This window comes from Arachis hypogaea, chromosome 10, assembly GCF_003086295.3.
Source record: "Arachis hypogaea cultivar Tifrunner chromosome 10, arahy.Tifrunner.gnm2.J5K5, whole genome shotgun sequence".
Taxonomy (NCBI): Eukaryota; Viridiplantae; Streptophyta; class Magnoliopsida; order Fabales; family Fabaceae; genus Arachis; species Arachis hypogaea.
Window position 1 is genome coordinate 33,051,954 of NC_092045.1, and position 10,152 is coordinate 33,062,105.

Below are 10,152 nucleotides of genomic sequence, written 5' to 3' on the forward strand. Positions count from 1 at the left end.
GCATGGAACTAAAAGGGAGAGGGAGAATTGACAGTAAATTAAGGAGCAACAGAAGTAAAAGAGCTGAATCTTAAAGAATAAGTAATGTAAATGACTGAAACTTAGATTGCAAGAAATATAAATGGCTAAAGCTTAAAGTGCAAGAAATGTAAATTGCTTGAAGAGTAAAGGGATTTTGGGAGCTGGGATGCAAACTTTAAACAAGAGAACTCAAAGTGCAATCAATCAGAGAAAATAAAATGGAGTAAGTAGCAGCAGATCTCAAACAAAAAAGTAAAATTGCTTGAAGAAGAAAAATAGAAATGAAACTCAACTTGATTGCAAAATGAAGTTGAAGATCTCAGGGGATCAAAGAGACTAGAAAACAAGTCTAGATCTCAATTTCTTCCGTGATCCAACAGAGAACAATTTGTAGAAGGAAAGAAAGATGAATGCAGCATATGAACTTCAGGGCCAAATCTCAAGTCACTGAATTTTGCAGAAAATAAACAAAGAGAAATCTCAAATCAAGAATGAAACATAATTCTTTCAATCTCAATCTAAGATTCAAAACAAAGAGAAAGAGTGCAGAAGTAAGAACAAAGTGGAAGAGAACTCAATTCTCTATCCTAATTTCCCAAATTCCAAGATAAATGTAAAAGTGAGCTAAAACTAAAAATGAAAAGAAAAGTTCCAAAAAAATGAAAGTCCCAAAAAAAAGTCCTCTACAAATCAAACTAAATCCTATTTATACACTTTCTAATTTTTGATCTTCAGACTTTGGAGTGGGCTTTCCAAATTTATGAAGAATTGGATCCAAACTGGCTTTTTAATTAAATTTTGCCAAAGGACACCTCCCAGGGGAAGCACTCCGTGAAAAGAGAAAGCACAGTGCCCACATTTGCTTGCTGTCCTAGGCCCGTGTCAACCTTGTTCATGGTGCTACATGAAGTTAGTAAGCGCAGCGCCATTGCTTGTAAGTTGGACTCCAATTCGAGTCCTTATGGAGCCACTTTGGTGCTCATTTTCTTGCACACTATAGTGCTTATTGAAGAGGAATAGCGCAGCACCCTTTTTCCTTGAGTGGGGGTTCCCAATTCGAGCCTTGTTGGTTGCACTCTTGTCCAATTTCCTTGCAAATAAAGTAGTAGCGCTTCCTCTTATACCTCATATGCTTGGTTCGATCCTTGGTGGCTTCACTCCTTGATTTTGCGCCTTGATTTTTCTTTAGAGAGGCCACGAAAAAGTGAGAACTTTTAGCGTAGCGCTTTCTTCACTTTGAGCGCTGGCCTTGTGATTGATCCTTATAGCGCTACATTAGAAAGAGAAGCACTAAATTAGAAAGTGCTATGCTTGTGTGCTTGCCCTGTAACGCCTTGGTCCTCCTTGCTAGTGCTAAAATTGAAAGCGCAGTGCTAAATGAGAAAGCGCTATGCTTGAGTGCTTTGTGACTGACCCTTGCTCCTTTGGTGAGTGCCACACTTTTGTACCTTGGGTCACGCTTTTCAAAGCGTGGCCTAAGGTCCAAAGGGTGCTCTAACTTCAAAAGTGTGCCAAAAATTCCTTTTTCTACCATTTCTTCACCTACAAGTAATCAAAACAACCAATCAAAGTACCACCAAATTCACAAGGTTTATAAATCATTCAAAAACCAACTAATTCTAGCTTAAACCTCATGATCTTGTGTCAAATAAAGGATGGTTGATTGATTTAACATAACCATGCAAATCCACTTCAAATTACTTACTTACAATGCAAGAAAGTGCATAAAAACCTAATGAAACAAGTGAAAAATGGTTGAAAAGCTAGCATAAGAAGACTTGTCATCACGCTAGAGGCACTGCCTCGATCACGCATCCGTGCACTGGACGCTTACGCGTCCCTTCACCTTTACGCGACCCACGCGTCCGCACACAGTACGCGTGCGAGTTGCATGGACCGCCTAGTTCCTTCTTCTTACTTCTTTCTCCCTACCTCTTTTTTCTTCCTTTCTCACTTTCTTCTCTTCCCCTCTCATCCTTATTCCCTTCTATTCTTCTATTTGTTACATTTGCATACTCGCATTCATGGCATTTTAACTTCATTGTTTCTTCTCCCTTTCTTTTCTATATTTGTTGTTCTCACATTGGTGTTAAACATTTTCTTACTCAACTGTTGGATATTTCTTGCATTATTTTGGGTGCTCCTTGACTTGTTTGCTAATTAGTTGCCATGCCCTATGCTTTTATTATTTTCTCACTTATATGTTGTAGCTACCGTGAAGTTGAGAACCTTATTATTTGGCACTAGCCCACATATATTTTAATTCTTTTCATATCTTTACTTGTGGGTTCTTTCCTTTCCTTTCTCCCTTTTTTAGGATGGCCACCAAGAGGGAAAAGGAAAAGTTTCTAACTGGAGCAATAAACAAGTCTGCCGCACAATCTTTGGAGAAAAACATCAGTTGGTGCCACCCGTCCACTTGTACATCTTTGCATGTACCGAGGACGGTGCAATCTTTAAGTGTGGGGAGGTTGATACCGATCTCCGTGGGTTAGTCACTTTCTTCTCAACACCAATTTTTATTTTGCTTTGTTAGTTCATTGTTGCATTTGCATGTTTGACTGCATGTTTGTTTGATTTTGTGCATATTTTACCATTACTTGGTAGAAATGATGAATTCTTCTTCAAGAAACTTCTTATAACATTTCACTAATTTGAATTAAAATTTTTGTTTAACTTGTTTGAATAAATTTTATTTTGGAACATGGTTTTAAGAGCTCGAACATACAAAACCAGTGAGATTTTGAGCCTATTTGATTGGTTGCATTTTATCAACTAGTATTTTGTTTTAGTGTGTGTTGTTCTCTCTAAAATTGTGATCTTTGTCTTGCTTAATTCTATATTTCCATTGTTTGATGTATGCATGCACTTATATGATTGAGGCCTTGTTTCACTTAGCTTACATACCCATATGGCCTTACCCTTTCATTATCCTTTGCAAACCAATTTGAGCCTATTTTACCCTATTTGTTCTTTACTTTAAGTCATCACTAAATCTAAGCGAAAAACAAAAATGTCCTTAATTTGAATCTTTGGTTAGCTTAGACTAGTGAGTGCTCATGAATTAAGTGTTGGGAAAGTGGGTTTGGACAGTTTGGTTTGGAAATTGAGTATGTTAGAAATTTTGTGAAAAGGTGAAAAATGTTGAGGACATATATGTATTCAATATCTTAATCATATGTATTGGGAAAAAAACAAAGAAAAGAAAAAATACAAGAAAAATAAAAGAAAAAGAAAAGAAAAAGATCAAGCAATAAAAAAGGGACAAAATACCCCCAAAGTAAATGATGGTAGCAATGCATATGTACTGTACTCAAAGTCAGATGCATGAATATGTGGAAAACAAAGTTAATGGATAAGTTAGATTTTGCATTGTAATTACATAGATTGTCTTAGGTTAGGTGGTAAGTTTAGGTTAATCAAGGATTTGAATTTCAGTCCACTTAACCAAATACATTCCTACCTTGACCCTAACCCCATTACAATCCTTGAAAAGACCTCTTGATATGTGTATTTGTGCATTAAATTTATGTTGATTGGTAGAAGAAGAGCAAGTCTTAGAAAGAGAGATTAGTAGAAAACCGAGAGACTCGACCCTTAAACACTTGAGTGATTAGAGTGTATACACTTCGAGTGAGGGTTCGATGCTCGATTCTTTGTTCCCGGCTTTCATGAGCTATTTTCTTCTGCAAGTCTATTTGTACTTCATTTTATGATTTGAATTAGTGAAATCCAGTTCATATTTGTTCTTGAAAGATTTAGTTACTTTAAATAGGTTGCATTTCATACATCCTACCATTCCTCTTCACTCTTATAGTTTCACTTGGGCTTAGCATGAGGACATGCTAATGTTTAAGTGTGGGGAGATTTGATGCACCACTATTTCATGGAACATCTTGTGCTTAATTGAGTGGATTTTATCCACTAATCTCACACTTATTCATTGAATTCGCATGTTTTACATTTTCCTTCCTGATTTTGTGCTATGATTGAAAACATGTTTCTTTGGTCTTAATTTAGCTAATTTTAATCCCCTCTCATTACCATTCGATGCCTTGATATGTGTGTTAAGTGTTTTCAGAGATTACAAGGTAGGAATGGTGTAGAGGATGGAAAGGAAGCATGCAAAAGTGGAAGGAATACAAGAAGCTAAAGGAACTACAAAGTTGTCAGCCCTGACCTCTTCGCACTCAATCGATCATAACTTGAGCTATAGAGGTCCAAATGAGGCGGTCTTAGTTGTGTTAAAAAGCTAACTTCTGGGGCTTCGCAACGATATATAATTTCCCATAGTTGGCTTGGAGTTTAAGGGCGCGCATGTGCAAAGCACGCGTACACATGGATAGTGCGCAGACACGCGACGCGTACGCGCGCATGAGCCACGTGTTGTACGTATCAGAAATTGCCCCCAGCAATTTCTGGGCTGTTTTTGACCCAGTTCTTAGCCCAGAAAACATAGATTAGAGGCTGCAGAGTGGGGGAATCCATTCATCATTCATTCACTTCTCATTCACACAATTTAGGTTTTAGATGTAGTTTTTGGAGAGAGAGAGAGGCTCTCTCTTCTCTATTAGGTTTTAGGATTTAGGATTTCTCTTCTACTTTTTTTGCCTTGATATTCTAGTTTATTGATTTCCCTTGTTAATTACTTTAGCTTATGAATTCTCATGTTAGATTCATTTTCTATTTAATACAATTTGAGGTATTTTAGATTTATTGCTTATTCTACTATTTGTTATTGATTGATGTTTGCAATTGGTTATTTGGATTTAATATTCCTAGCTAGTTTTCTATATTTTTATGTTATACCCTCCAAATACTTAACAAAATGCTTAGAAGGATGTTAGAGTAGGCTTCTATGTTCTTGGCTTGGTTGAGTAATTAGTGACACTTAAGTTATCAAACTCCTTTATTGATTGATAATTGAAAGTTGCTGATTGATTTGGATTCCACTAAAGCTAGTCTTTCCTTTGGGGTTGACTAGGACTTGAGGAATCAAATTGATTAGTCCACTTGACTTTCCTTCATTCGTTGAGGGTTAACTAAGTGGGAGCAATGAACAATTCTCATCACAATTGATAAGGATAACTAGGATAGGATTTCCAGTTCTCATACCTTGCCAAGAGCTTTTCTAGTCATTTGATTTTCATTTCCATTTACTATTCTTGCTTTTTATCTTAAAAAAACCCCAAAACACACTTTTCCATAACCAATTATAAGCATACTTCCCTGCAATTTCTTGAGAGACGACCCGAGGTTTAAATTTTTCGGTTATCAATTTTATTAGGGGTTTGTTACTTGTGACAAACAATCTTTTGTACGAAAGGATTCTTGTTGATTTAGAAACTATACTTTCAACGAGAATTTATTTGGGAACTCTAGACCATGCAAAAATCCGTTCGTCAATAGCCCAAAGTAGCAACGCAGTCTTGAATCTCACATGGGTAACATGAGTGCTGGGAATGATATAGTCCGCTACAGTTTGATGCCATATACGAGCTTGAATAAGCTATAGTCGCAGGAACATAATTTCTCCTTTTGCTAAACTCCCATGAAGCACCAGGACGGCCAATTCTTTGAAGTATGGGAGTCAAAGACATCCTCCCCTTGGACACCTTCGCCTTAATCCAAGGAGAGTCATCCTCTTCGGGGGGAATGTGGGAGATCTTCAGAATAGCTTCAAGAGCCTGGTTGGAAGTATCCAACCTCTTTTCCCGGAGGAATACCGACTCTGCTTCCCATCTTTGGTAATTGGCATAGAATTCCAGCACCATGGTTTCACTGACTTCGATTGGGTCTTGCTCTAAAAAGTCTCAATAAAGTAAGGTAATCTGCTCATGGATAACCGCTTTGTACTTGATCGGGTCCTTGAGTGTCCGTTTCCAATGGATTGACCTTTTCTTAAAGCTGTCGTATTGGAACTGTGCTCTTCGGTTGATCAAGATATCTGGTTGGTGACTCGGTTGATCCATGAAACATGGTAGTGATGCGTGGGTTGAAGGTTCCACAACCGGTAAAGCGACCGGTTTCTTACCCTTTTTCTGCATCCTACAAGAAAGCAGAAGAAAATTCAGGTTACAATGACAACAGCAAAATTTAGAACAAGGAGGAAACACTTAATAAAATCAAGAAAACTAAATTCTTAATTGGAAGCTTGAAGATAGTGTGATTCATAAGAATGACGGTGTATATATTCCAATGGTGCGCACGGTTAGAACATACACACCGGCCGCATACAATGGCGATCACACTCTCCATTCAATTAAAGGCTCAAAGCTTCACAACTAAGTACTCATGTTGCAAGAAAGTGAAACATAGACATGCAAGCAACTCTAAGCAAGCACCAAAAGAGAAAAGTCAATTGTTCATCATCGACAAATGGTAATCACATATACAATGTTCTTTAGTTTGAGGCCAAAAGATGCTTGATCAAGAAATCATTAAAAGTTGAACATTTGTAAAAGGATTACTCAATTTAGATTCCAAGATGAACACTTAACTTAGATTCTATCAACACAATGCAATTGCTACTTATGCTCACCCATTGACAAAATACACAATTTCTTGGCAAACATGGGTGGTTGAACTCAAAGCATGTGAGCATGGAAATGCATTAGTGACACAAATTCATCAACATCAAAATGCACAAAAAAGACGTATGATGCCTAACAAAAGATTAATTAAAGACATATGATGGCCAAGTCATATGAATCAAACAAGATGTTAATTGAGGCATTTTATTGAACATACGGTATGCAATGTGCAAACCCATCACAATTAAGCTCAAAATTGATAGCAAGCAACCCAATAATCAAGAAATAATACTTTGCAATACAAGCAAACAATAAGGGGAAAGCAACAAATTTAATTCAAACAACATAAAAGAAATGAAAGAAAATGCAACAATATTAACAAAAATAGGAAGAAAGAAAGAAAAGAAAAAAAAGAAGGAAAGTAAAACCAAGAACCTTTGATATGAAGGTTGAGCAGAACAAGAACTAGGCGGGAGCAATGGCACTTGTTATAGCCACTGCGAAATCACGGCCGTTGGCTTGACCGGAAGAGAAAATTCACCGATGGTGAATAGAGAGAAAAGAAGAAAAGAAAAGAAGGAAAGAAGAGAGAAGAGAAATAAAAGAAAAGTAGAGATATGGTGGTGGTGGCCGACGGCTAACGGTGGCGGCGGCCGGCGGCAACTGACCGGCGAGACTGGGCGGAAGAGAGGGGGAGAGAGAGCAAGAAGAAGAAGGGAAAAAGAAAAGAATGCTACCCCTCAATAGGGTAGCTCATCCTATTAACGCCCAGTTCGCGACCTGCAGCCAGAGAGGTTGCAAAAGGGCGTGCGAGTGCACCAAAAGGTGCGAATGCACAGAAGAACTCTCTTTTTTTTAAACTTGTGGACAAAAGCATATGTGCGCGTGCACACAAGTCCGTGCACATGCACAGACGATAAGAAAGGGGAAGGTGTGTGCTCGCACAAGCCATTCCCCGCTCCCACCAGAGGGGCTTACAAGCGGTGTGCGGACGCACACGTCTGTACGGCTGCACAAACAAGACAAGAAAAGGAATGTGTGCGTGCGCACACAGCTGTGCGCATGCACAGAGCAGAGAAAAGGGGCAGTGTGCACGCACAGGCTATGCTGGCACTGCCACCAGAGGGCTTGTCAAAGCGAGTGCGGACGCACAGGCTTGTGCGCCCGCACAGATGGCGAAAAACACAGCTTTGTGCGCACGCACAGGGTGGTGCGGACGCACAAATGCCCTGTTTTAGAAAATTCTTTTCTCCATAAAACTAAGGTTCCCAACATTGGCAAATTAACATACCAACCCCAAATCATTCAAACAAGCATACAATCATAGTCCACAAGGAATTCTAACCTCTTTAACTCAAAGTTATTAAACCCAACCTACGCTACTCACTATATCACAAAAAAATAAGTAATTCAAAAAGCTATAAACAAGAGATAGAGTTAGAAAAATGTCACCATGGTGGGGTGTCTCCCACCAAACACTTTGGTTTAGAGTCCTAAGTTGGACTTGCAAGGCTTCATTGGTCACTTAGGAACTTCGCCAAGGAGGAAAATCTCCAACTCCTTGGCATTCTTGGTTTGAGCATGATCCTTTGAATTTGACTTCTTGGCAACCTCCTCTTTTCCTTGTTCCTTGATATCCTCAACCACTTTGTCTTCAACTATGTCACACCCAAAAATGGAATTGGCCTTAAGAATGGGTTTGTTGGACTCCTCCAGGGTGAACTTGACTAACTTACCATCCGACTCAAAAGAATAGACTCCTGAGTGTGCATCTAGCTTGAAACGGGCCGTCCTCAAGAATGGTCTTCCAAGGAGTATTGATGATGGGTTAGTCGAATCAATAAGTGGAGTCTCCAAGATGTGGAAGTCAACCGGAAAAAGCAACCCTTGAATGTTGATTATGATGTTCTCTGCAATTCCAACCACAAACACAATACTCTTGTCAGCCAAGACAAACCTTATCCCGGATCTCTTGAGGGGTGGTAAGTTCAATCTTTGGTATACGGGCAATGGCATGATGCTCACACATGCTCCCAAATCACACATACAATCCATGAACTTAATCCCACTAATCAAACAAGTCACCAAACATGGGCCGAGATTATTATATTTTTCAGGAAGCAAAGAAGAGATAGAATCATCTACCTGCTTTTCACTAAGATTGCCAAGCTTGTCTTTGTGAGTGCACACATCTTTAAGGAACTTGGCATACTTCGGCACTTGTTGAATGGCTTGAAAGAGAGGGACGGTAAATTCGAATTTCTTAAAAATTTCCACCAAAGTGGGGTCAAGATCTTCTTGCTTCTTTGCCTTCTTGGCCAAAGTTGGGAATGGAATGGGTGAAGGCTCTTCAAGAAAGGTCTTTCTCTTTGGCTCCTTGACTTTTGGTGGCTCCTCCTCACTTTTGTCAATATTTTCATCTTCACCCTTTGTCATCTCTACCTCTTCTCCTACCTTATCATTGTTGGTCTTCTCACTCGCCTTTGTGGGTATAGCAACATTCTTGTCCAACTTAGTACCACTTCGGAGAGTAATGGCATTTATGCTCCCCTTAGGGTTGGGTTGAGGTTGAGAGGGTAAACTACTTGAGGTTAAAGCTTGTTGGGTGCTTTGTGCGGTTTGAGGAGGGAGAGTCAAACGGGTAAGGGCTTTGGCTATTGTAGCCATGTATGCATCTTGTTTCTTATGAAACTCGCTTTGCTCTTGCATGGAAGTGATCATCAAGGCCTGAGTCATTTGTTTCCCCTGGGTGATTTGTCTCAACAAAACTGCAATCTTCTCAGGGGTCTCAGTCGCATTGGCACCATCGGGAGGAATTTTGCTTAAAGCTAGAGGTTGTGGATCCCTCACTCTTGAGTGTTCAGCCGAGTTTGTGAATTCTGACATAACTTTCCAGGCTTCCACAACAGTATTACTTGTGATCAATGATCCTCCACTTGCAGCGTCTAGGAAAAGCTTATCTTGGGGATGCATCCCTGTATAGAAATAACTGATAAAAAACGGCTCACCAATCCGGTGGTGAGGGCAAGCTTCTAATAACTTCTTGAATCTTTCCCAGTATTCATACAAGGTCTCCCCATCTTGTTGCACAATACAAGAGATCTCTCTTCGTAACTTGTCTGTTTTATGAGTAGGGTAGAACTTTTCCAAGAACTCCTTACGCAACAAGTCCTAGTTGGATCAAATTTCACTCGGCTGAGTATAAAACCATTCCTTTGCTTTCTCCTCCAAAGAGAAATGGAAAGCAAAGACCAACACTGCAGATTCATCCGCGATCCGCCCTATGTCTCCTTGCGGTTGCACATGCAACTTGAAAATCCTTAAGGTGCTTCAGCGGATCTTCCCCAGGTAGCCCATTGTACTTGGGAAGCAAGTTGATTGTGCCAGACTTAAGCTCAAAATTTGGGTCTAAGGCCGGATACAAAATCTGAAGTGGTTGTAGGTTAAAATCAGGTGCTCCAGCTTCTTTCAAAGTAATCCTTCGTGGAGGGTCCGCCTGATAACCCCATTTGTAGGGTTTATCTTGTATTGATTTAGGAGATTTTAATACCTTTTACCCACATTTATTTAATGAATTAGCATGATTTTGTGATTGTCT

The 10,152-nt window shown here is 39.4% G+C and overlaps 1 non-coding gene across 1 annotated transcript; it reads left to right on the plus strand.

The window, feature by feature from the left end:
• The first annotated feature begins 9,563 nt into the window (after positions 1 to 9,563).
• Positions 9,564 to 9,670, plus strand: LOC112719144 (small nucleolar RNA R71). Its single transcript, XR_003161458.1, has one exon. It is a non-coding gene; the product is annotated as a small nucleolar RNA R71 (small nucleolar RNA).
• The last annotated feature ends 482 nt before the right edge of the window (positions 9,671 to 10,152 follow it).